We start from the raw sequence: 26,018 nt of genomic DNA, 5'->3' as shown, positions 1-26,018 counted from the left end.
TCCAGATGGACAGCTGCTCCCTGCTTCTTTTGATGTAGCTTTTATCTGTCAGGCCAGTGCTCTCTGTCCCATGTCTCCCTGAGGCAGTTTTCCAGAGGCGTCCCAGGGGAGCTTTGTCTTTCACATGTGTTTAAAAAGAAATGTGGGGCTGGCACAATGGCTCCACAGCTTGACCTTCGCCCTTCACTGTTATGAGGGCCATAAAGCTCAAGTCCCTAGTAACTGTGCTGGTGACCAGAGCAATTTTGTACATAGACAGAGCTCCTTGACAGAAAGCTGTTTAACTAAAAATAAGTTAAGAAGGAAAATAAAAGGTTGTACAAAGTAAGCAATGTCTTTTATTGCCTAATTTGGCATTATTCCCCTGTGTGACCAGAGGCAGATGCTTTAGTGGCAGAGCACCAGGCTTGAAACACATAGGGCCTGATTCTCCTCCCATTTATATAAGTGCAAATCAGGAGTATCTTCAACTGAGTTACACTAATATAACTACAGGCTGAACCTCCCTCATCCAGGACACCCTGGTCTGACAACATCCATAGTTGGGCAGCACAGATGTTGCTAGACCAGAGAGCCTCGGCCGCAGAGGTTGAGAGTGGCTGGGAGCGGAGCTGGTTTGGTCGGCGGCAGCCTGCAGGGGCAGTGACATGGGGGTAGAGAGCCCTGGGAGCAGCTGGAGCCCACCTGTTTCTGGGGTTCTGGGGAACCCTGGGAGCAGCTGCCACTGCCACACATGTAGCCAGAGCCGGGGACCCCCAGGAGCAGCCGCTGCTCATGGGGCCAAGGAACCCCAGGAAGAGCTGCCGCCCTGCGTGGGGCTGGGAGCAGGGAGCAGAGCCCCGTGAGCGGGCTGGGGGCAGCAAACCCAGGCACGTGGGCCTGAAGAGGTCAGGTCTCCGGGTTCTACCGGGGCAGGTGCCAGGAGTGGAGCCTTGGGAGAGCCAAGACACCTGACTTTACCTGGTCCGGCAAATTCCCTTGTTCAAGACCATTCTGGTCCCAAGGGTGCCAGACAAGGGAGGTTCAACCTGTAAAAGGAGAATCAGACCCTTAAGCCACATATGAGATTGTAAGCTCCTTCGAGCTGGGACTATCTTTTTGTTCGTGTGTATAGCCCCAAGATCATGACTAGGGCTCCTTGGTAGTTTGGCAATACAAGTACAGGTTGAACCTCTCTAGTCTGGCACTTTCTGGTCCGGTAACATTCACGGTCCATCATGATTTTAGTTAGCCAGACATCCACTTATCATGAGTGTGGCCAAGTTTCCTGCTGACCCATAAAGTTTGTTTACAGCCACCAGTTCTGGCTCTCAGTGTTCTGTGCTGTTATTTAGCTCTAATTTACCCCCTAAATGTCTTCTAAAAGCCCAGTAACCAGTGGAAGTGCTGTTAATGCTTCTAGACAATACTGACCACTTGTGGTTTGGCAAATTATCTGGTTTGGCCCTGGTCAGGCCCTGAGGATGCCAGACTAAAGAGTCAATCTGTACTAAATAAATAAATAAATAAATCCATCATCATCATCATCATCATCATCCTAGGAATGTTTATTCAAACCCTCAGTCTTCCAAGGCAGATAAATTGAGAACCATGTGGTCATGGGCACTGTTCCCTCTCATCTTTTCCATTCATGTACAGAATAAATGTTTTCATGTGCCCTGAGACATGTGTGAATGTGCACCACCAGTAGAAACAAACTTGCTGTGGGGGTTCTGCTAATCAGCTGGGTAGTATTTGAATCTCTCCTGGGCAGCTGCACAAGCATGGAGCTTACAAGGAATATTGGTCATGGATGGTGGGTATAATAGGCTAGGGGAGACTCTGCCATATTTATTGTGTCTTAAGGAGGCAGTGTGTGCTATTCAGCTACCTGGGTTCATCAGTAATGACCCTGAATTCCACATATCACCTCCTCAACTATCCGGGAGCCTGCATGCAGCATATCAAAAGAATTGCTGAAGAGGTGCTTTTTCCTGGAGCAACTTGGCTCTAGGAGGGGAGGAGCGGATGCACTGGCTTGGGGGTGGGGAGGAAGCTTGGGACTGTGGATGGCTTGGGGTCTCTCTAGCCACGGTGGGTGGAGGTGAAAGGTCATCTCGGCTCCAGTCAAAAGGGGTGGGGGCAAGTGGAAGGCATGGTGGTGTGGAGCTAGCCTCCCCAAAGGGGGGCTCCACCTTCTGCCCATGCAAGTGGCATGGTCAGAAATGGAGACTGTTATGTTTTTCCATTTATAAAACAGTCTGGATTACTTTTCTTAATCTGAAATAAAAGTAAAAGCAAGAAAGCAGAAATATAAAGTCTCCATGAGGGGGAGAGAGAATAAGAGTACATAGAACAGCAATGGGCAGGAGTGGCCCAAGCTTGGCTGCAGCAGCTGGTTCCCTAGGCGGGGCAGCACAATCGGTGCCCCTGCCTGCACGGCCATCAATGGCCATAACGTTTTCATCGGGCGCCTGGACCAGCAGCGCCCTAGGCAGCTGCCTAGCTCGCCTAGGCTCACGGGCCGCCCCTGGCAATGGGTAACCTAAGCTAGTGAATGGGCTGCTCTCCTTCATCTCAGACGGCTAAAGATTACTGTAACCAAGAGAGTTTCCTGGGATAGGGTAATTTTGCTAACTGCACTTGTGTATCTAGAATTTGCAGAGTGTGCCGATTGAATCGTAGCAGCACTTTGGATGCAACCATGAGCTCCGACAACATTGTGTGCAATCAGTACACACCTCATTTCATGTGCTCTTGCTTTAAGTGCACATCACTTTTGTAATACCGGTAGGAAAAAACTACATGGACAAAAAACAGCAGAATCTGGAAACCCTGTGTGTGGGCAAAGGCAAATGAAATATGGGCCACACATTGACCCCCCCCAATGGGCCACATGCGGTTGCCACAGGTTGCCCACCACTAAGATAGAGGCTTACTCTGTAACACTTGTGTTTTGGAGCAGAAGGAAAAAAAATTGAGGGAGAAGATTTTCTCTTAAAGTTGCAACACACAGAAAACACCCGGGCTGTGTCTAGACTGGCCAGTTTTCCCGAAAATCAGCCACTTTTCCGGAAAAACTTGCTAGCTGTCTACACTGGCCACTTGAATTTCCGCAAAAGCACCAATGATCTCATGTAAGATAGTCAGTGTTCTTGCAGAAATACTATGCTGCTCCTGTTCGGGCAAAAGTCCTTTTGCGCAAAACTTTTGTGCAAAAGGGCTAGTGTAGACAGCCCAGATTTGTTTTCTGCAAAAAAGTCCCGATTGCGAAAATGGCGATCGGGGCTTTTTTGTGGAAAAGTGCATCTAGATTGGCACAGACACTTTCCCGCAAAAAGTGCTTTTGCAGAAAAGTGTCCGTGCCAATCTAGATGCTCTGTTCCAAAAATGCTTTTAACGGAAAACTTTTCCGTTAAAAGCATTTCCGGAAAATCATGCCAGTCTAGACGTAGCCACAGACAGCATCTCCTTACAGTTACATATCCTCCTAGAACACATGAATTCCTTTTTGCTTGAAAATGCATGAACTTTAAGTAAAACTTCATATTCAAATGTGGAGCAGGAATGTGAATGGCAATTCCATTTATCTGCATTTGCCTGACTTGTGCATGCAGTCATGCCATATGTGGGTGCACCTGTGCTCTTATTTTCTTCATGAGAGTTTCCTCTTTCTGTTTAAAAGGTGTAGCCCTAAAGACACCAGGACATTGTTATTAAGAATAGAGGATTAAATTGGTGCCTTTGGCTAAAAATGCCTCTGATAGTAGGACAGTCTCAGGTAGCATAAAGCCAGTGTACCTGGCTCACATACCAATTATCCCCATCCCACCATGGCATAGGGAAGGAGAGAGTAAGTAAGGCCTGGGAGGAGGACTTTTCCTCAGCTGCTGATCCTTAGGTGGGCCATGGTCTCTCACAGAATCCTATGGTTGGCATAAGCGAGAGCTTTGAGCACCAACCAGTAGATCAGGATATACTGGTAGATCTTGGAGCCTCTGACAGGGGATCCTGACTGGTTTGGCCAAAAGTGCCAGCACTTTCAACTCCCCGCCACCTAATGCTGTTCATCTTCTGCCCTTTGCCTTGCTGCTGCCTACCCCATATCCCTGGGAGCCTCCTGCTTGCTGTGCAGGGCAGGGGAGGGAGAGGAAGGGGTGCTGATGTCAAGGTATCTTCTCTCTCACCATGTATCCTATCTCTAGAGTGGGGGGCACAATAGGACTTTGGGATGGAGTTTGCTGGCTGCTTTTGAGAGTGGTGCAGGGCCAGAGCAGGGGTGAGCCTGCCTGAGCCACCTGAGGTAAGCGGTGTCCAGTCAGATCCCACGTCCCAAAACCCTACCCCAGTCATGAACCCCCTGCTGCACGCCAAGCTCCTGCCCTACCCCCAAGCACCCCTGCATCCAAACATCCTCCCACAGCCTGCACCTAGAACCCCCTTGGATGCCCCAATTGCCTGCCCCAAGCTCAGCTTGGAGTCCCTCTCACACTCCAAATCCCTTAATCCAAGACCAGAGCCTGCACCCCAACCTGCTGCCCCAGCCTAGTGAAAGTGAGAGAGGATGGAGTGAGCAGGGGTGAGGCCTCAGAGAAGGGGCACATATGAGGCAGGGCAAAGGTATTTTGGTTTGAGGTAGATATTGGATTGCACTTAAATTCAAAAAGGGATCTCAGGCTTAGGTTGGATACCACTGAGCTACAGCCATCTAGGAGTTACTTTAATTAATACCAGAGCTAGGGCCAAAGTAGATCACCCACAGAAATGGGGAGCTAAAAGCAGATTCCAAATGACCTCAACACTCACATTACTCCCCTCTTCCACCAAGGAGACCTCAGATGCAGGAAAGATGCTATTTTGCTGTCATTTTATTCAGAACACATGATGCTAGTTTATACAGATGATCCTAATTACTATTCCCTCTGCCTCAGGCTAGCAGACAACTCTCCCTTGTAACTACTGACCCCAGTAATCTCCTGGCTGCTGTGAGCTAGCTGATATAGTTAACTATGGGTTTTAGTTTGGGGGATTAATCATTCTTTCCTTGCTTAAGGCTAATATTGGATAACTAATTATGGGAGTAGAATGATGTTTGAGTGGCTAAAGCACAGATCTGAGAATCAGAAGAGTTGAATCCCATATCTGGCTTTGCCACAGACTTGTTGTCTGTGACCTCAAGAAACTTACTTAATTTCTATCTCATTCTCCTCATCTAGACAGCCAGAATAATAACAGATATCTACTTCAAATGGGTGTTGTAAAGCTGCATTTTCTGATGTATGTAAAGTGCCTTGAGATCTTCAGACAGAAGATGCTATATAAATGGGAAATAACTGAGAATAGTGCTTCATTGAAACTGCTCTCCTCACAGAAATTGCTTTTCTACTAAGATAGTGGTTTCATGGCCTCTGTACTAGCCCTTGAGGCTGCATTACCACTGAAGGGTAATCTCACAAACTCTCCATTTACACTTTATAACCTCCATGTAGGCTGCAGAGTCACAGATGCAGCTGTGAGAAGAAACCACACACCACAGACCTGCAGGTGCATGTGGGCCCTAGTGGGGAAAAATATTAACTATTTCCTGGTAATAGGAACAGAGAGATCTCTAGCATGGATGAAATTAACTACTGCTGTCTGTATTACATACTCTGAACATGCAAATGGGGAAGGCTATTGTTAAATTAAGTAAAAAATCTCCATTTAAATAACCCTGAGAGTCTGTTCTGTAATGACCAAAGGCAGAAGATCCAGGGCCTGATTCTCATTCACAGAGCTGATGAATTTTCACACTTAATGTGCTCTAAACTTCCAAAGTAGCATGCAAGGTTTTTGACCATGACTCCCACTACTGTTAGGTTAGTACTTTATGTGCTGACATTATCGTTACCACCCCCTGATTCTTTTTCAGGATGAAGCCAGTTTTAATAAGGTGATTCTGTATGTTACACACAGAGCTTGAGAGAGATTTACAGATCACAAAATTACTTTTGATCCCCAAGACACAGGGGAAACTAGAGTTAGAAGAATAATTCCTAATGGATACTTTATCAGAAGAATTTCCTGTTTTTTCTGTTGGAAAATCATTCATGAATGCATAATTATTTTCTCTAGTTTATTCAGCGGTCATAATAAGTGTCTGAAATTAAATGTATGTGACGGGTATCATAAATTATATGGCATGGATAGATGAATGTAACTATTAGAATTAGATTTCCAGTGTGAATGTTTCCAGAAAGCAAAATATAAATTGGTTTTCATCAAATATTTTCCTGAATTCCCTTAAATTTGCTATTTCTTCAATCATCTTTGCTAATAAACTTGTTTGCTAGAATATTAGTGAGAGGCAAACACAGTGGCTACGTCTAGACTGGCATGATTTTCTAGAGCGTCTAGATTGTCACGGATGCTTTTCCGCAAAAGCACTTTTTGCGGGAAAGCATCTGTGCCAATCTAGATGCGCTTTTGTGCAAGAAAGCCCCGATCGCCATTTTCACGATTGGGGCTTTTTTGCGCAAAACAAATCTGAGCTGTCTAAATTGGCCCTTTTGCGCAAAAGGACTTTTGCCCGAACGCGAGCAGCATAGTATTTCCGCAAGAAGCACTGATTTCTTACATGAGATCGTCAGTGTTCTTGAGGAAATTCAAGCAGCCAGTGTAGACAGCTGGCAAGTTTTTCCGCAAAAGCGCCTGCTTTGACGGAAAAACTTGCCAGTCTAGACACAGTCAGAAGGGGACCAAGCAGAATGGATTATTTTACAAATTTAATGAATATTTGTAGATCTGCTTTCAGTATTGACCAAGCTATAGCAGCAACTTTGATCCCTTGTTGCCCTCTCTTAGCCTCTGGGAACCAGAGGCTAGAGACACCATCCCTTCCTGTTCTAATAGCCATTGACAGACCTATATCCTCCACAAATGTATCTAGTTCTTTTTTGATAATTGTTTTGTATGTCTTCTGTTGTCACTTCAGTGTGACATGCATCCTCATTTTATGTTGCAGCAAAGCATTATCACTTGTCTTAGTGCTCACAAGGGTAGTATTTCAGATAGATCCTAGTGGATCTATAATCAGCGATGGTGGATGTCCCTTAAAAAGTTCAGTGATTTGGTTCAGAAAAATACCCAGCAGCTTCAATACTTAGCCAAACTTCCAACTGAACCGTGTGGAGCTATAAAACTGCATAAGAACAAGCTTTGCACTAATTTCCAGCTTCCTGCTTTTGAGAAGAGTTGAAATACTGGCTCTGAAAAAACAGCCTCGCCATGATATTGAGGGGGAGGTTAAATTTGGCCAAAATGTTGCGTTGCTTCTTATCTAAAATGATCAATCAACAGCAACAGAAGTTGCATTTAGTCTTTCTCTTGGCATAGATAAAAATGTGAAATCTCATTTATATTTGGTTAGTTGCTTGGCACGTTGTCAGAATTAGACAATATATTGGTCAAAAATTGTCTATGGTAGGGCTTCCACTAGTATACACAAATGGATCTGAAATTGTAGTGGTAAATGCAGAAATTTCTAGAGAGAAAATGTTTGTGTAGATTATTTCCATTTCAATGACCATTTCTTCATCTATCCACTGTAACTGTCAATAGCCACCTAATTGCCAGTTAGTGGCAGCTACAACTAATTTTTTGGGACATGGACCTCTAGCCACTGACTAGAGACCAGAAAACTTATGTCACACAGGAACTGAACAGTCACCAAATGCTAAAAGCCTTATGATCATCACTGTGCAGAGCTAGACAACCCAGTGGTAAATAAGTTCTACTAACCCATTATCGGTCTACTAAGTCATTAATTCCCACAAGATGGGTGGCTTTAACAAAAATAGAAGTATATAAGGCCCAGCATTCACATTTTTTCCCTCTGTAAGCCCTAGATTTTATGGACTCTAAATTTCTGTACTATGATTTTTTAATTCTGCCTTGTTTTTTAATGGTGCATTTTAAGGGGCAGAGGAAGAGAAGACAACACACTCATTGGTAGGATTTCTGGCTGCACTTTCATTTCCTCTTTTTTGTTTGTCACTTGGTGCTTCTTTAGCATGAGAAAAAGATATATTATACAGGGAAGGAAAACAAAAGACAGTGTAGCTGCACCTCCTTGTTCCAGCTGAATGTTCTCCTATGCTTCAGCTTCTTCACCTTTTGGTAACAATGAACTCCTGAAAATTTAGAGCACTCTCCCTTTAAGAGGCTCTGCTCTCTGCCCAGCTGTTGACTTGCCTGAAGGTGAGACCTCTGCTTAAATTCATGGCTCCAGCTGTCAAAAGCAAAGAAAAGCAGCTTTTCCTTGGCGGCTCTCTGCTTTGGGTAGAGTTTGACATCTTCCTCAGTCAGCAGAATTTAATCAGCATCAAGTACCCACAGCCTCTCAGCTTCTCCACAGCTCAGCTGTGGGGGGAGGGAAGGGGAATCTTGCTAATAGAAAAAGGGGATAGTCCAAGCACAATAATGTATAAACAGACACAGACACGAACATGATCTAAAGCATGTTGCTGTCTAGAGATAGTCCCCTTATGCCCTTTGATTTAAGAATTGCTGCTACCATTAGCTATGTGGGAACACTCCCATTTGCTTATGGAGGAAATTTTTTCCTTGCTAAGGTTTTGCCCTGGCTTCATTACACTCTCAGCTTCTCATGAAACAGCTGTAATTAGCAGGTGACAATTACACCAATTGCAAAAGAAAGCTAATGAAATGCACATAGGGGTGTTGTTCCCCACCATAGATGAACAAATGAACTAACTTCAGTAACAGGAATACCTTGTTTGCAATTTACTTAAATATTAGCTGGAAAGATGCTCTTCTTCCATTTATTCTCACCTATATCTCAGTGAATCAAATAATTCAACCTAGTAGACAGAGTTATGGACAACTGTAAAACATTCACATTATACCTCAAACTCCCAGAGCCTTGGGCCCAACAGTTGATGAATTTAATTAAACACAGCCTGTGCTCAAAACAACTTGGAGCACACAAGCTAAGGCTTCTTCCCCACATTCAGCTTCAATTTCCTTCCCTATACAATTGATTTTTCCCTTTCCACATGCAAGCCCAAAAATCTCACAGAGAACTAAGGTAAGAAAGGAGGCAGTGAGTAGTAAGGGAGAGGTTGATTACAGGGTGGCATGATCGTTCCTTTTAGAGGTTTCAGTGCTGTGCTGTATGTAGCTGGTGTGGCTGTTTTCTGTGTACAGTACTCTCCTGTATGGTTTGTAAGGAATCTGCCTGCCTGCTTCCTATGAGACGCTTGAGTTTGAGGAGAAGTTTTAGTTCCAGGTGGCTGTTCTTAGGGAGAGGCGTGTATAACATGCTGTCTTGAGATTTTTTTTCTTGTTTTATTGATTTCCTTTGTGTAAAAATAGATCAGTCTGATTAAAATATCTAATTATTCTTGTGATTAGAAAAACCAAACTCCAGCAATCCCAAATGGCTGGTTCATGTCCCACACCTGTAGCTTGGTTATCCTTTCTGGACTGTTTTGCACAAGAGTTTTTGCGCAAGAGGTCTTGCACAAGAGTGCATCCACACTGCCGTGTGCTTTTTGCAGGAGTGTCCATGGCAGTGTGGACGCGCTCTTGCGCATGAAAGCTCTGATTGCCATTTTAGCCATTGGGGTTTCTTGCACAAGAAACCCCTGTTGCCCGTCCACACTGCCTTCTTGCATAAGAGCTCTTGCGCAAGAGGGCTTATTCCTCCTGGGGAGAGGAATAATTCTTGCACAAGAAAGACCTCTTTTCTGATGCTTTATTGTATATTTACCTACGCAAGAGTACATATGCAGTGTAGATGCTCTGCAAGTTTTTGCACAAGAACAGCCATTCTTGTGCAAAAAGCCTGCAGTGTAGACTTAGCCAAAGTGTCTACATTTCTGTTGATACATCTTACATCTCCCACCTTTCAGGAGAGTCTCAAACCACTTGGCTTTGGGCTGGGGGTGGTGGTCTCTCTCCATCTCTTCTGTTTAAAGCTATTCCAGTTTGCTTAGTCAATGGCAAAGGGACTTCAGTATCTTACATCAGAGGTGAGTGCCAAACACTGAGCAATTGAGTCTTGCTCTTTTGCTATTCCTTTAAGACAGTGGTGGGCAAAAGGGCTTCCATGGGCTGGATCCAAAGCCTCCTCTACCACTCCCCCCACTCCAAAGGGGCTCCCCCGCCCCCAGACCAAGCATGGGGATGGGATAGCCCTGCTCCTTCTTGTTTAGGCCCTGCCTCTTCCGGGGTGGCCTGGGGCTACTTCAAAAAATTTGGAAATGGCCCCTGGGGAAAAATTATTGCCCACCCATGCTTTAAAGGATATCTCATGTTGGGAGAGAGGTATAAAGCCAAGCCATATATTTCTCCCAGGTGCGCCCCCCCCTTTTTAGAATGGGCATTCTATTTATACCTTAGCAAAATTTGATAATTTTCCTCGCTTTTTGCCACTTGGGAAAAAAACAAACAACTACCCCCCCCCCCCAAAAAAAACCCCAACAACAACAAAACAACAAAACCTTAGATCAGTGTATTTCAATAATGTTACATTCTTAGTTCCCTCCTCAAACCTGTCTATAGTTTTCCACTGTTAAAAGGTATTGTATGGACCCTCTATAACATCTGCAGTCTTCTATCCTCTAATAAAAATATTTCTCATATTCAAATAGCTTTTGGGGACCATCTATCAGGAGAAATTTTTTATATGTTATACATTATATTCCTCCAAGCTGCCTGAATAATTATTAGTTCAATAGCTGACAAAAATAAATGTAAACAGATATTATTTACAGTTATTAGTGAATACATATTTCCATTAAATACCATCCATGCTCGAATAAATTATTCACAAACTTTCTCTTTTGTCAAAGCTATTATCTATGAATAATTATTTTAATTATTCAGATTACCGGAAGGAGTATAAATATATATTTTTTTAAAATAAGAGCTGAGGATCCAAAAATGTTCTGTTGAATGTGGTGTATGCCATGGCAAGTACCGTACATGTGGAATTACAGAATACACAGGAATCTGCCTAGAGAACAAAGCACCCAACTAATTGTGCTACACTGAGGGATAGATGGAGATTACTGATAACTGATTTTATGTCAGAGCTATCTGCAAATTGACAAAAAAAAATTGTTGTTAATAATTTAAGTTGTGCAAAAAATTAATTCAAAATTAAAATGACTTCAACAACTCTGTATGTGTCTAATGCCCTGGCACTTCCTCAGAACTGCCATTGAGCTTGACCCTGAGCATATAAGGAGAACCAGGAGGGTTCATTACTGCAGCTCCTAGGAGTCCTAATCGTGCACCAGGTGTTGTGCTAGGTGCTGTACAATCACAGAACAACATCGAAAACGTTTCTGCCCCAAAGAGCTCTCTCCCTTATACAAACCTGCACAGGATCTGAGCTCAAGCTCACCTTGAGATAACAAAGCCCAAGATGTTTACAGTCTTTTGTGCTTTGTTCAGTGGCAAGCACGCGGTCTCATTTTTATTTTAATTCACAATTTAGCATGTGCACTTTGAATGCAACATAGTCTTTTTCAATCTTTAAAATGTTCATATAGTCTGCTGTAGAGTGTAGAAAAGAGTATTTGAGGCCAGATTGGGGTGAGAGGCCACATGCAGTCTCTGCCCCATTTAACTTGAGCCAACAGCCAGGCCTAACCCTCTTTCGAATTTGAGCACAAGGAGAAGGAAAGACTAGCACTGCTGAGGAAAACAGATGCCCAAAGTTGTGGGGTGAGGGTAGAGCTGAGCTGGCACTGGGAGTCTGCCAGGCTCCCATATTCTGTTATGTGCTCTTTTGGAATGCTAACTGAGTCAGCCAGGATGCCTGTTAGAGCTGCCCCTGGTATAGAGCCATGTCTACCTCATCATAGGGACTAAAGAACATGAGTTATATTGCCCATAACGAGAGGTATACAGAACAGCACATTGATATGTGGAGAAAACTTGTTAGTTTACTTTGTAAGACATTTACATTCTTTTTACTACACGTTAACTAGATCCTTGGCTTCAAAAGAAGAAATCCCACTCGATTTCCTAAAACTTGCAGGCTGTGTCTAGACTGGCCAGTTTTTCCGGGAAAAACTTGCCAGCTGTCTACACTGGCCGCTTGAATTTCCACAAAACCACTTACTTCCTACTGTAAAAAATCAGTGCTTCTTGCGGAAATACTATTCTGCTCCCATTCAGGCAAAAGTCCCTTTTGCGCAAATCTTTTGCGCAAAAGGGCCAGTGTAGACAGCTCAGATTTGTTTTCCGCAAAAAAGCCCCAATCACGAAAATGGCGATCGGGGCTTATTTGCGGAAAAGCGCGTCTAGATTGGCACGGACGCTTTTCCGCAAAAAGTGCTTTTGCGGAAAAGCGTCTGTGATAATTTAGACGCTCTGTTCCGAAAATGCTTTTAACGGAAAACTTCTCCGTTAAAAGCATTTCCAGAAAATCATGCCAATCTAGACGCAGCCGCAGTGTAAGGATGAAACGGGATATTTGCATATGTTTGACGCCAATGTCCTTGCTTCATTCTACCTATGTGTAGATGATAGAAGGTAATTTTTTGGACATTTTAGATGTTCAGGAACAAAATGATATTTTTACAATGAAATATATTTAGTGTACCACCTGAGATTTCTTTGTTGCTTAAAAAGAACTGTGAAGCTCTGCACTTGTTTCATTTTCACTAAGCCCATGTCCTGACCCCCAATCCCTCCACTAAATCCCTGTCCATATTAATCTTTAACTGCTTAAGAGATGTTGTTTTCAAATTTGGTGTAGAACAAGGCACACCAGACTTACAAAGGAGCAGTGCTCTGCACTCTTTTCAAGGCTATTTCTGAAGTGACTCTACAACAGGGCTACTCAACTTTGGAAGCCCCAGGGGCCACAATGATGCAGCACATGCTAGGAGCTGCAACTTAAGTGTGATTGTATATACATGCAAATATATGCAAATAGCTTCTTTTACACTGACAGGCATGAATACAAAGATTAAGACAAGACTACACAACACACAGGCCCCCCGTTTAAGTCAGTTCTACTGATATTAATAAAATGCAATATGTTCCCAATTTCCACCCATATGACAGCACTTTTAATGAGCAATGACAGTCCAGGTATTTAACTACTAAAACACATATCAACAGAAGACCATTATATTGCCTACTTTTTTTTTTTTGGCCCCCATCTGCGAGCCGTGTGTTGAGCCCCATGTAAACCCAAAGGGCTACATCTACACTGGCCCCTTTTCCGGAAGGGGCATGTAAATTTCATGAGTTGTAGTAGGGAAATGCGCGGGGGATTTAAATATCCCCCGCGGCATTTAAATAAAAATGTCCGCCGCTTTTTTCCGGCTTTTAAAAAAGCTGGAAAAGAGCATCTAGACTGGCCCCGATCCTCCGGAAAAAGTGCCCTTTTCCGGAGGATCTTATTCCTACTTTGAATAAGATCCTCCGGAAAAGGGCACTTTTTCCGGAGGATCGGGGCCAGTGTAGACGCTCTTTTCCGGCTTTTTTAAAAGCCGGAAAAAAGCGGCGGACATTTTTATTTAAATGCCGCGGGGGATATTTAATTCCCCCGCGCATTTCCCTACTACGACTCATGAAATTTACATGCCCCTTCCGGAAAAGGGGCCAGTGTAGACATAGCCAAAGTGTACTGAGGTTTGCAAACATATCCATAGTTTAAAAATTATTTGCTGGAGAGCAAGGTGTGCTCTATGAGCCTGATTTTAAATTGTGCTAAGCTAGAAATGTAGAGGCAGGCCCAGAATTTTGTCTCACTCACATCATTACCTTAATATATACACTGATACATTTGTCACTGCAGCAGTTCTCACTGGCCATGTCTTCAATCACTGTTTAAAAAAGAAAAACTTAAAAACTGCATAGTCTTGCAGCACCTCAGAGATTAACAAAACATGTAGATGGTATCATGAGCTTTCGTGGGCACAACCCACTTCTTCAGATGAAAGAGTAGGTTCTTTACTTCAGGGTAACTAATATGCATGAGCTATCTTGACATAAAAACACAGTGAAGACCAGACGCTTCAGTTTTACTGGGAGAGAAACTAGACAAGGTCAGCCCCAGGCAAGGGTAGAGGGATGACCTCACCTAATTTACCTCACAGAAAAATACTAAAATTGCCTGTTCTTCACTGTGGTTTTTGTTACACAATAGTTCATGGTTGTTGGTTACCTTGAGGTAAAAAACACACCCTTTTAACAGGTGAAGGCAAGGGCATAGAAAGACATGCCTTCCTGCAGACATACATCTACACGTACACTCTTGGCAACTCAATTGTATATACATATGCACACAGACCTCTTAAACTCTACAGGGCCATCACTTTAAAATGCAGAGATATAACCAGCTCTGTTCTGTTTGTCTCCCTTTTCTTCCTTCACACCTGTCCTTTTCTCAACAGGATGTGCCAGCACTTGTCTTGGCAGGAGCCAGCCCTGTACAGTAAAGCTAAAGAGCTTCCAGTGTGTTTGTGATTCTCACAGACTTTAGCAGCCCTCCTCCCCCCCCTGCTCCAGCACACAAAGGGAAACAAACATGCATTGATACATGCTGGGAAGAGACACAATCACAAGGTCCATCCACACAGATCCTCACACAGCACTTTACAAACATGCATGGTCGGCACTTCTGTAAATTAGAGCCTCGTCACAACCACAATTACATGTGCATCTACCACACAGAGTGAGGAGCATACACACCCAACATTCACATGGAAAAATAACAGAACGTTTTCACTGAGTACAGGCTTGGACTACAGTTTGGCAAGTACACACAGTATTGAAAAGTAGCAAGTGCCATTCTGACAGTCCTGGTGACTGAAACACTTCATTTATGCACAGAGCCAATAGTGTGAACACCTCAATACAGCTCTGCCAAGGTGCCTCAGCCTTTTGGTGTGTTCATTTTCATTGTCCACTCAATCTTTGTCCTTACAGACTACTTGCCTGAAGGTGTATCACTGATGGTGATTTTGTGACATGGGCACCTCGTCATAGGAATCAGTCACCTTGTGAACATTTATTTTCCACGAAGGCCACCATTCAAATGTCTATAGTGTCTAATCAGTTTTCAGCCACTGCTAAGTGATAACTTCTTCTGGATTATAACCAGTGACAGGGGTGAAAGTAACTTTAAATTTCTAATAGGTACTCTTGTATTGCCTCCGCCTCTGGGGTCATTCAAGGCAGGGGGCTGGGAGAGTGCGATATGGTAGTACCTGTAAGAAATTTAAGTGTTGGGTGGGATGCAGGGCTTTTGGGGCAGGGAGCTGGGGATGTGGGGAATGCAAGAGTCAGAGCAGGGGGCTGGCAAGTGTATGTGGTGGGGGGGGTGCAGGAGTCAGGATTAGGGGATGTGAGGAAGGGCTTAGGACAGATGCTTGGGGCATATGGGGGTACAAGAGTCAGGGTTGGGTGTGTGAGGAGGAGCTCAGTAGAGGGTTGGGATGTGTGTGGAGAAGAGCAGGAATCAGGGCTGGACACATTGGGGAGCTCAGAGCAGATGGTTGGGGTGTGGGGATACAGGAATCGGGGCGAGGGCTGAAGGCTTGGGGGGCCCAGGGCTGGAGGTTGGGGTTTGTGTGTGAGGGTGGAGAAGACAGTGTTCCCTCTACGATGCCCAGCAACACAGCTTCACAGGTGATTAATCAGCCCCACCCCAGTCACTCAGCACTGAGCCTCTGACTAGGCAGTGCTGATTAATCACCTGTGAAGTTGTGTTGCCACTAAGCTTAGAGGAAACACTGAGAGGCACCCTTTAGGGAGGGCAGGGTCATTGAAGCACCTCCTCCCTATTTTTACCAAAGTTGCTTGTGAGAAGAAGCACACGATGGCTGTGTCTAGACTGGCAAGTTTTTCCGCAAAAGCAATTGCTTTTGCGGAAAAATGTGCTAGCTGTCTACACTGGCCGCTTGAATTTCCGCAAGAACACTGACGATCTCATGTAAGAAATCAGTGCTTCTTGCGGAAATACTGTGCTGCTCCCGTTCACGTAAACGTCCTTTTGCACAAAAGCTTTTGCGCAAAAGGGTCCGTGTAGACAGCTCAGATTTATTTTGCGCAAAAAAGCCCCGATTGCAAAAATGGAGATCGGGGCTTTTTTGCACAAAAGCGCGTCTAGATTGGCACGGACACTTTTCCGCAAAAAGTGCTTTTGCGCAAAAGCGTCCGTTCCAATCTATACGCTCTTTTCCACAAATGACTTTAACGGAAAACTTTTCCTTTAAAAGCATTTGCAGAAAATCATGCCAGTCTAGATGTAGCCAGTGTTGGTCACTCACTGCTCAGCCCCCTTTGTGCAAGCTAGCTGTGTGCTAGGGGAACAGCAAGCAATAAACAGCATCAGTAGGAATGGGAGGGCTTCAGTCTCTGCTCTCCCTAAAGGGGATCAGTGGGAGAGCACGCCCTCAGCCACCCCTTTCACCTGCCTGCTGCTTAATATGGCAGCCTGCAAGAGAGGCCCAGGAGCTCTGCTGGAAGCTCACTGCCCCTCCTCCTGCAGCTGAGTGCCCCAGCTGGCTCTTAGCAGTGGAGGGCGGGCTTACTTTCACCTCTGCCAGTGACCTAGATGTTAAAGGCTCCTTACACTCTCACCAGTGCCCAAACCTGTCCTGATCTCCAAATAAATGAACAACTAAGTAAACAGGAAGATTTTATTGTCTTCCTGCACGAACATCTACAGAGGCTTTAAGTTCTGCCTCTTATCAGTGCCACTTAGTAAGATAACAGGCCTCATTCACCTCAAGACTTTTAGCCATCACTTGTGGAAATCTTCGTCCATAAGTTAACGTATGAAACGTCTGCCATCCTTCGTCAGTTCATAAACCTTCCAAACTAAGTGTCTACCCTTTCCTGCCTACTGGATTGTTTTTCTCCTGCACAAAAAGGCAAGATAAATCAATTGCGTATCTTATTTTGAAATTGGGAGCCTCTACACAGTGCTTATTTTGAAACAGAGCACTCTTCCTCCCATTTCCCTTACTCCTCATAGGGTGCATCTACACAGCACCCTAAACTCGAAATAAGATACCCAATTTGCACTATGCATCTTATTTTGATTGAATTTCAAATAGCCTATCTACACAGCACCAAATTTTAAAATAATGCACTATTTCGAGACATCCTTTAACCCTCATGGAATGCAGGTTACTAGGATGCTGAAATAGCGCACCTATTATTTCAAAAAATATTTTGAAATAATGGGCGGCTCGTGAAGACTTCTAGTATCCCGAAATAGCCATGCAGTGTAGACGTATCGTATAATGAGGATTACAGGAGTTGGAGTAAGAAGTCCTCCAGCTTGACAGTATTTCAACATTATTTTGAAATAACTGCCTGCTGTGTAGACGCGGACTAAGTTATTTCAAAATAATGTTGCTGTGTAGATGTACCCCAACAGAAATAAGGACTCCCTGATTTGTGTTTGATTCTGGAGCAGCACTGGAGCCTTTATGTAGGCAGGGATCACTCGAGTGCAGCTTGCTCCAGGCATATCTCCACAAAGTGCCCTATTTTAGAGGGGCTGGCATAGAACCAACTAGAAAAGAATCAGTTGTAAACAAGCCCTACAGTATGCTGCCTTGGGACTAGACAAATCCAAGAGGAAAAGTCTCAGAGAATATGTGTGCAACAGCCCCATAAAACTTGCAGAATACGCCCACGGCGTATATGAAAACCACACCATGTACAGTTAATACACATAGATGTGCTGTCAGTCCCCAAAGTATTGCGTGAGAGGGGTTGGGATGTTTTAAGTTTGGAATGGGAACAGTTTGAAGAACAGTAATACACAAGGAGTTGCCTTTCCTTCTTAAGGGGGAAGGGAGGTATTATCTTTTCTACATTAATCACTTGCACCTCCAACCTGTCTGGATCCTATGAAAAGAAACAGCAAAGAAAACACCAGCTGCTGCAGCTTCTACTTCTTCTTTGGCACCCTGCAGCCTCCCCCCTGGACTATGTTTATTTTTACAGTTAGTGAATCAGCCAGAAGCTTGCTCCCTGCAACAAGATCATCTGAGAACAAGCTGTAGTTTGTACGGCTCCTGAAACACTGGAGTTGTTTGCTAGTTTATGACCAAAAGCAAAATACATAGCTGAGAAAAGTGAGAGAAATCTTCTGTCACCCAGAAAGACTGCACTTTCATTTAACTCCAGCCACAGAGAGGGGTTTCCCCAGCGTGCTCCAAGAAAGCATTTCAGTTTTTCGCTAGATAAGAAATTGTTAGTCCCCATTTAGGCTGTGGCTACACGATGACTTTTGCCGCAAGAGCCTATGCAAATGAAGCACGGATTAGCATTTTCCCCGCGCTTCATTTGCATACTCTCTTTCAGTCCGTTTTTGCAAAAAAACCGGCAGAGTGGCTGTGGCCGTTTTGCACAAAAAAAAAAAAACTTTTTCTGCACGATCCTTATGCATGTCCCGGAGAGGCATAAGGATCTTGCAGAAAAGGGGTTTTTTGTGACAAACGGCCTGTTTTTGCGCAAAAATCCCTAGCACAAAAATGGACTGAAAGAAAGTATGCAAATGAAGTGTGGGAAAATGCTAATTCATGCTTCATTTGCATAGGCTCTTGTAGTGTAGACAAAGCCTTATATTGTAAGCTCTTTGAACAGGAGTTATCTGTTACATATGTTTGCAAGCACCTATCACAATGGGACTTCAATCCTTAGTGGTGTTTCTAGGGGATATTGGCATAGAAATGATAATAATAATTTCAGAGGGGTAGCCAAGTTAGTCTGTAACAGGAAAAACTTAAAAAATAATGAAAAGTCTAGTAGCACCTTAAAGACTATCAAAACATGTACATGGGTATCATGAGCTTTTGTGGGCACAGCCCACTTCTTCAGATGATGGTAGTATTAGAAGTCCAGATCCAAGAATAAATAAGGGTAATAATGTTTAGTCAGTCGCAAGCATCTGTACCCTTCTCCACCAGTGAGCCACAATGCTTCCTAATCCAATGGAAGCACTGTTCTCTTTTTAAGGGAAAAAACGGGATTCACTTGCCTTGCTCATTGTCATTCCTCCACACTTCTCTTCTGGCAGCCATTCTGCACCTCCCACCGCAGGAGGCGAGTATCTTTTTCTGGGATAAGGGCATTAAAGTCTTACTTAGCCACAGAATAGTGGTAGAGATGTAGCCGTGTTAGTCTGGGGTAGCTGAAGCAAAATGCAGGACAATGTAGCACTTTAAAGACTAACAAGATGGTTTATTAGATGATGAGCTTTCGTGGGCCAGACCCACTTCCTCAGATCAAATAATGGAAGAAAACAGTCACAACCCTATATACCAAAGGATACAATTTAAAAAAAAGAACACACATGTTCTTTTTTTTAAATTGTATCCTTTGGTATATAGGGTTGTGACTGTTTTCTTCCATTATTTGATCTGAGGAAGTGGGTCTGGCCCACGAAAGCTCATCATCTAATAAACCATCTTGTTAGTCTTTAAAGTGCTACATTGTCCTGCATTTTACTTAGCCACATTTCTTCAATGTGATATTTCTCCAACATGGCTACACCAATTGACTCTACATACTTGACCAAGGAAAATTAGTGACAAGCATTCCATTGTGCTCCATCAAAGAACACCTGTCCAGAAGAGTTTCTCTTCTAGTGAAAAGGGATTTCTCATTTCCTCTTTCTCTTTCCCAGTAAAAAGCATTGCAAAGTCTTTGTAATCTGAGCTGAGATTCCCCCATGCACTTCACCCAAAACACACTGTTTTAGGTAAAATATAAAACAGATTTATTAACTAAGGAAAGGTAGATTTTAAGTTCTTATTTGTAGCAGGCACAAGATCAAAATTGTTTACTTAAAAAATAAAAATAAATTCAGAATCTAAATTCTACAAGCTAAACAGGATTTGAGTTAAGCGATGTCTCTATTTGACAGACGGTACAAGTAGGTTACAGTCATTCAATACACAGACTGGAATCACCTTCTAGATATACAAGGCATACTTTGTACAAAACATCTAATACTCATGTGAGAGTGGTAAATATGCGGGTTCCAAGGTGCTTATTTTGAGGTACAGCATGTCACACTGCATTTGAGTCCAGTTCACTCCAAGAAATCACATTGCAGGAGGCCCTGCCATGCAGCTGAAATCACACCATTGTGGCATGCACCAAGACTGATGTTGTCTCTGTTGTTTCCTGTCCTGACAGCCTAAACCTGATATGTTGTCAGACACAATGAGAGACTCATGATGATGAGTCACCACTGTCTAATGTGCTTTTTCTCACTGAATCTTTGTGAGAGCTGATGCTCTTGCACCCTCTGCTAAAATGGCTTAATTTGCCTCATTCCTTGCAATGCTCTCACAGTGTGGGATACCTCTTCTTTACCTACTCCTGCTGTCTCCCACAGTAAATGCATCTCACCATGGGTATGGAACCCTCGCCACCTGCTCTCCTTTGCTGTTGTCTCCCAGCATGTCCTCTTGGGAGTGTTGTACCACCTAGGGCTTTCATGTCTAAACATTGTATAAAATGTCACATCACCATCTCAGAGCAACCACACCTGAGGGTGGTGATCCCAATTACCACAGATTATTTCATCCTGAATTAGGAAGCCTGTTAAGTCCCCAAAATTGCATGTAGCAGTCAGTGTTTTTAAGGTAGTAATATAAGGGGCCTCTCCCCTCACTTTCTGGTCTCTAGAGAAAAACCTGTGGTGTTCCATAATTTCATTCTGCTTTGGCTCCTAGGACTGGACTACTGTGAGGCTTGGGGCAGGAGTGAGTTTCACAGTGCTGCAGCCTTCTCTGCCTTGTTCCCCAATGTGGTCAAATATCAATGTTACTTTCCTGCTGTGTAATCCAGCATGGCTAGCAGTGTCCCCTGTAAGATGAGCGGTTGGGTGGCCACTCAGGAGAGATTCAAATGCCACCCCAACTGATTAGCAGAGCTCCAGTTTTCTCTCCAAGCTGCATGGCAGCATAACCTCACAGCTGCTTAATGAACCCCACCCAGCCAGGGCTGGGAAAGACTGGCTGCTCTGTCTTCAGCAGGGAGCAGCTGCTATCACTGAGGGAGAAGTGCTCCTCCTCCAGTTAGGCAGTTCCATGCAAAAGGTCTGGCTGGGCAGAGCTCATTAAGCAGCTGCTGGGCTGTGCTGCCATGCAGCTTAGAGGGAAAACTGCAGCATTCCCACAGACAGCAGCATGTGCTTCCATTAGTGGTGCACATCTGCACATGCCTTGGTTCACATAACATTTATGCTACACATAGATGGAAAAAATTGAAGGGAACATTGATGGCCAGGCCTGTGAATAGCTTAAACTCCTCTTTCCATTGGGTCCATCGATGGGCTAAGTTTATCTCTGCAAAATCTAGGGCTCCAGGGGCCTTTATATCGAGTTCCAAGTGGAAGGAGTGGCACGTTATCAATACCTGAGCTCTACCCTGTCCAGGTGGCTGAGTTGCTTCCTTCCCAGTCCCACATTCCCTGGCGTTTGTTTTCTGTCAATAACAGTTCCTCCAGGAAAATGGGCCTTCTGATTCCAGTTCCATTGATTATGACACACCAGCTGGGGCCTCTTACACTCCAGGGGTAGAACATGGGCTTCTCAGGCCCCAGAGCCAGGACTTCTCTGACTTTACCAACTTGAAATGTTGGGAGGTATGTTATTTAGTCAGAATACTGTAGTCAGCTTCAAGTCTCTGATGGGAAAGCCTCCATCAGGAAAGCCCAGGAGCTGTCAACACGCACTACCACTGTGGCCGACTGAGCGATGAGGCAATAAAGAGAAGAAATTGCTCCAGTGGAAGATGCTGAATTTGCTGGAGGTTTTTACATCCCGCACATGGATAAAACATGGTGCAGTTGTCCCATGGTAGACTTCAGAAACAGGAGCCTTGCCTTTTCATCTGCCAGGTAAGGACCTGGGGCTTCTTTATTGCTCATACATTGACCTGATACCCAAAATAATTTTTTTTAAAGGCAACACTTCTCTACTGATACAAGGTGCTGTTTCTGCAAAGAAATATTTTACATTCTTCCTTTAATTCTTCTCATTTGTTTTCCTCCTGCTTTCTTTTGTCTCTCTTCTCCTTTCTTCTCTTCTGTAAAGGCTCCCAATTTTTCACATGATACCCACAACTGAACTATTTTCACTTAAAAAAAAAAGAGATACTAACAGAATTCAAATACAAATGAAAAATTAAAGGTGCACTTATTATGCAAAGTCCTGGAAGAGGAACAGTATTCTTTGGATTCCTGTTGTGAAATCAGAATTTTTCCTGAGTGTGGTAACTGCTGAGCCCGGCACAGGAGGACCTGGGCAAGCCCAAGCCATCACCACCAATCTCCGTGGAGCAAGCGCTGCTGCAGATGCTGGCCTCTCCCTCACCTTTCAAGTCCATGTTATGCTCAACCCCTGCTTTCCAGTCCAGCCCAGCCAGCTGCAGTGTCACTCCCATCCCTAAGTTCCTCTACTGCATTGGTCACCAACCTGTCGATTGCAATCAACTGGTCGATCGGAGAGCTGGGGCATTGTGGGAAGTGCTTTGTATTCATACCCCAGCAATGTAAAGAAGCTATTTACATATATTTGCATAGATATTTGTATATATATGCAACTACACTTAAGTTGTGGTCCTCGGCATGTGCTGTGAGTATCATTGTGGCCCCTGGGGCTTCCAAAGTTGAGTAGCCCTGATCTCAATGGTACTTGGGCTTGCCATGAGGGCAGAGGACTGGACTTTATCTCTCAAGGTCCTTTCTAGTTCTAGTGTTCTATGAGTCTATTATTCCTTTGCAATGCTTTTTACTGGGAAAGAGAGAGAGGAAATGAGAAATCCCTTTTCACTAGAAGAGAAACTCTTCTGGACAGGTGTTCTTTGATGGAGCACAATGGAATGCTTGTCACTAATTTTCCTTGGTCAAGTATGTAGAGTCAATTGGTGTAGCCATGTTGGAGAAATCTCACATTGAAGAAATGTGGCTAAGTGAGACTTTAATGCCCTTATCCCAGAAAAAGATACTGGGGTATGTCCATTTTCTGAGGAAGTCATGGCAGACTGGGTAATGCTTACATTGGCCAGTCTTCTGACCAGTGTAAGATGATACAGTTCTGGGGTGTAAGCCTGGGGAGCTGGGAGGAACTGGCTGGAGCCTCCCTATTGATGGTTCATGAGAGGCTGGAAGATCATTCAGGTAACTTAACTGAGTATGTCTCTGCTTGTGGAGGTCCATTTAAGTGCAGTACCTGTCAGAATTTGTAGCTTGACATCATCATCACAGTATGAAAAGCAGCTCAGGTTGGTTTGGAGGACTCAGTGGTCCCACAGTCTAGGTTGCACCCTGGGGATCTCCTCACATGTACCCATTACAAAGATCAGATGCAACTTAACAATAAACAGTGAGAACATAATGCAGCACATAGGTTACTGTGACTTCATAGTAACTAACCTGAAGAATAACAGCTGGTATCAACTGAAGTTTATGGCTGTGGAGTGAAACACAAGAGACCACTATTAGGACATAGAAATTATCATTTTGATCAGGGTGCAGCATCAGAATTATATAGCTGGAGTGCAAGAAGCAAAAGGAAGAGTGCCATGAACAATGGACAAAATTTTGAATGCATACGGGAAAGTTTTCAAAGGCAATGGGTGCCTTTTAAGGAAAGCTGCAACTTTGAAGTGGAACCTGTGTGCTTACAAAGATGGAAAGTTTCAGTGGTGCTATGTAATCCAGTGTGCAGAAAACTTGAAAGTCATCAGAACAGGGCATCATAGCATCCGTGGAGGCCAGTAGAGCCTGGGTAAGCAGCATAGCAATGATAAATAATCCATTAGGCAAATTACATATCTGCATAGACCCAAAGCCTCTGAACCAGGCATTAAATTGCTGCCCACAATTGATGACATCTTGGCATAACTCTCCAATACCAGAATCTTTATGTTTGGTATAGTGATGAACAGTTTTTGGCACAGATGCCTGGAGAAAGAGTTCAGAATGCTGACAGTCTTTGCATGCCATTTGGTCACTACAGATGGCTGCGGATGCCGGTGGACATAAGCCCAGCAACAGAGATGTTTTGGAGAAGACTCACCCAAGTGTTGGAAGGCCTGCCTGGGAAAATAATTGCAGGTAATACCCTCATTGTGGAGAAAAGAGCAATGATCCAGGAGCTAAATGGGACCATAATGGGAAACTCAAGCTTTTCTATAGCAATACAGGAACAAGAACATAAAACTCGGTCCAGAAAAAATGCAACTCAAAGAACACCAGGTGACCTTGGACAACTACTCACAGTAATGGACTAAAAGTGGATCCCAACAAGATCAAGGCTGTCAGAGACATGCCAGCTCTAGTGGATATAAAAGGGTTAAAGCACAATGTAGGAAAGAGAACTGGCTCAAAAATTTATATCTACACCTGGCGGCAGTAGAGGAACCCATATGTCAGCTCACAGGTTGGGATTCTTGAGAGGCACTGGGCAGGTTCCCAACAGCAAGTATTTGATGCACTGAAACAAATGATAACAGATGTGCCTATCCTGAAGTACTGCCAGCCAGTTGAACCACTGACAGTGTGATGCAATGAAGAAGGAACTGGGTGTAGCTTTTTTGCAGGAGCAGCCAATTGCTCATGCCAGCAGAACCCTGCCAGAGACTGAAAAGGGGTACACCCAAATAGGGGAAAAAAAGAGCTACTGAGTATGGTTTATGGAGTGGAGTGATTCCAAAGCACACCTGTGTCCATCCGTAATAGTACAATCAGACCACAACCCCCTAAAGACAGTTGTGGCAGACCTCCTGCTTAGTGCTCCAAAGAGACTGCAGTGCACGTTGGTGTGTCTGCAGTGCTACCAGGCAGAGATCAGACATTGTGCAGTCTGATTACTGATGTTAACTGATGCTTTAAGCAGTAATATGGGGGTGGGTGGATATTAGGACACAGAGGCTATGTCTACACTACAGGGTTTTTGCACAAGAAGCTTTTTGTGGAAGAGATCTTCCGCAAAAACATGTCAATGCGCTTTTGCACAAGAGAGCGTCCACACTATTGGATGCTCTCTCGGATATAAAGACCCCCCCGCCCTGAACTGGATCTAGCCAGGCCTTAGGACATCACTTGCTCTCAACTGCTGTTGCCAGAGACCTGCAGAGACATGCACTTAACGGGACCCCCAGACAGCTGTTTCTTTGTTTCTGCTGCCTGCTTGTGGACCTCTCTCGAGGGACAGCAAAGCTTCAGCAGTGCCTGTTGTGGTTGCCCTGTGCTTTTTGGGAACGCCACAGCTTTTTGCCTGCTTGCTGTTTGCAGTGGAGCTGGAGCTGCCCCTGGGCAGGCAACAGCCACACACGGCCATGCTACAGTTCCTGCAGTGGTTGATTCCCTCTAGACACACAACACCAATCTGCGGCCCGCCATCCATGTGCAGAAGCTGGCCACCCCAGACAGCCACTGCTCCGTGGCCAACCAGTTTGGGGTGGGGAAGTCCACCGTTGGGGCCCTGCTTATGCAGGTAAGGAGCTCGCGGGCTGAAGTCCCTGGCCAGAGGGGGGGGGGAGGGTGCTGGATAAGGAGGACCCAGGGGGGCCTGGGGACTGGAGGGGTGGACTGGGTGTGAGGAGAAAGGCCTGGCCCCGGCAGCTTGTGCAATCTTGCCCTCACACAGTCCTGCTGCTGGGGGTGGGGACAGCTCCTGGGAAGTTGAGGGGGCAGAGGAGGGCATGGGGACGGGCACCCCCTCTCTCATTCTCTATTCCGTGTGTTTCATTGTCTCCTTCTGCAGGTCGTCCGGGCCATCCATTCCCTGCTGCTGCGCAGGATCGTCCGGCTCTACGACCTGGATGCAACCATGGGCGGATTTGCTGCCCTGGGGTTCCCCAATTGCAGGGGAGCCATTGATGGCAGGCACATCCTCATCTGGGCATCAGAACATCAAGTGGCCCAGTTTATAAACAGAAAGGGCTACTTCTCAGTAATTCTGCAGGCCCTGGTGGACCACCAAAGCCATTTTACAGACATTTATGTGGGGTCATCGGGCAGGGCACAC

The 26,018-nt window shown here is 44.6% G+C and overlaps 1 long non-coding RNA gene across 4 annotated transcripts in view; it reads right to left on the bottom strand.

Annotated features, from left to right (window-relative positions):
* Positions 1-23,314, bottom strand: part of LOC112546720 (uncharacterized) — a 96,834-nt gene extending 73,520 nt beyond the window's left edge. For 3 of the 4 annotated variants that reach the window (XR_012903431.1, XR_012903429.1, XR_003090435.2), the window contains exon 1: positions 21,400-21,439. This is a non-coding gene — a long non-coding RNA (uncharacterized LOC112546720). Of the gene's footprint in view, positions 1-21,399; positions 21,440-23,216 lie in introns of those variants that run through there. The other variant, XR_012903430.1, reaches the window with a different exon arrangement.
* Positions 23,315-26,018: the final 2,704 nt, after the last annotated feature.

The sequence above is a fragment of the Pelodiscus sinensis genome, chromosome 4, assembly GCF_049634645.1.
Source record: "Pelodiscus sinensis isolate JC-2024 chromosome 4, ASM4963464v1, whole genome shotgun sequence".
Classification (NCBI taxonomy): domain Eukaryota; kingdom Metazoa; phylum Chordata; order Testudines; family Trionychidae; genus Pelodiscus; species Pelodiscus sinensis.
Note: the sequence above shows the minus strand (reverse complement) of the source record. Positions and strands in the feature narration are given on the sequence as shown.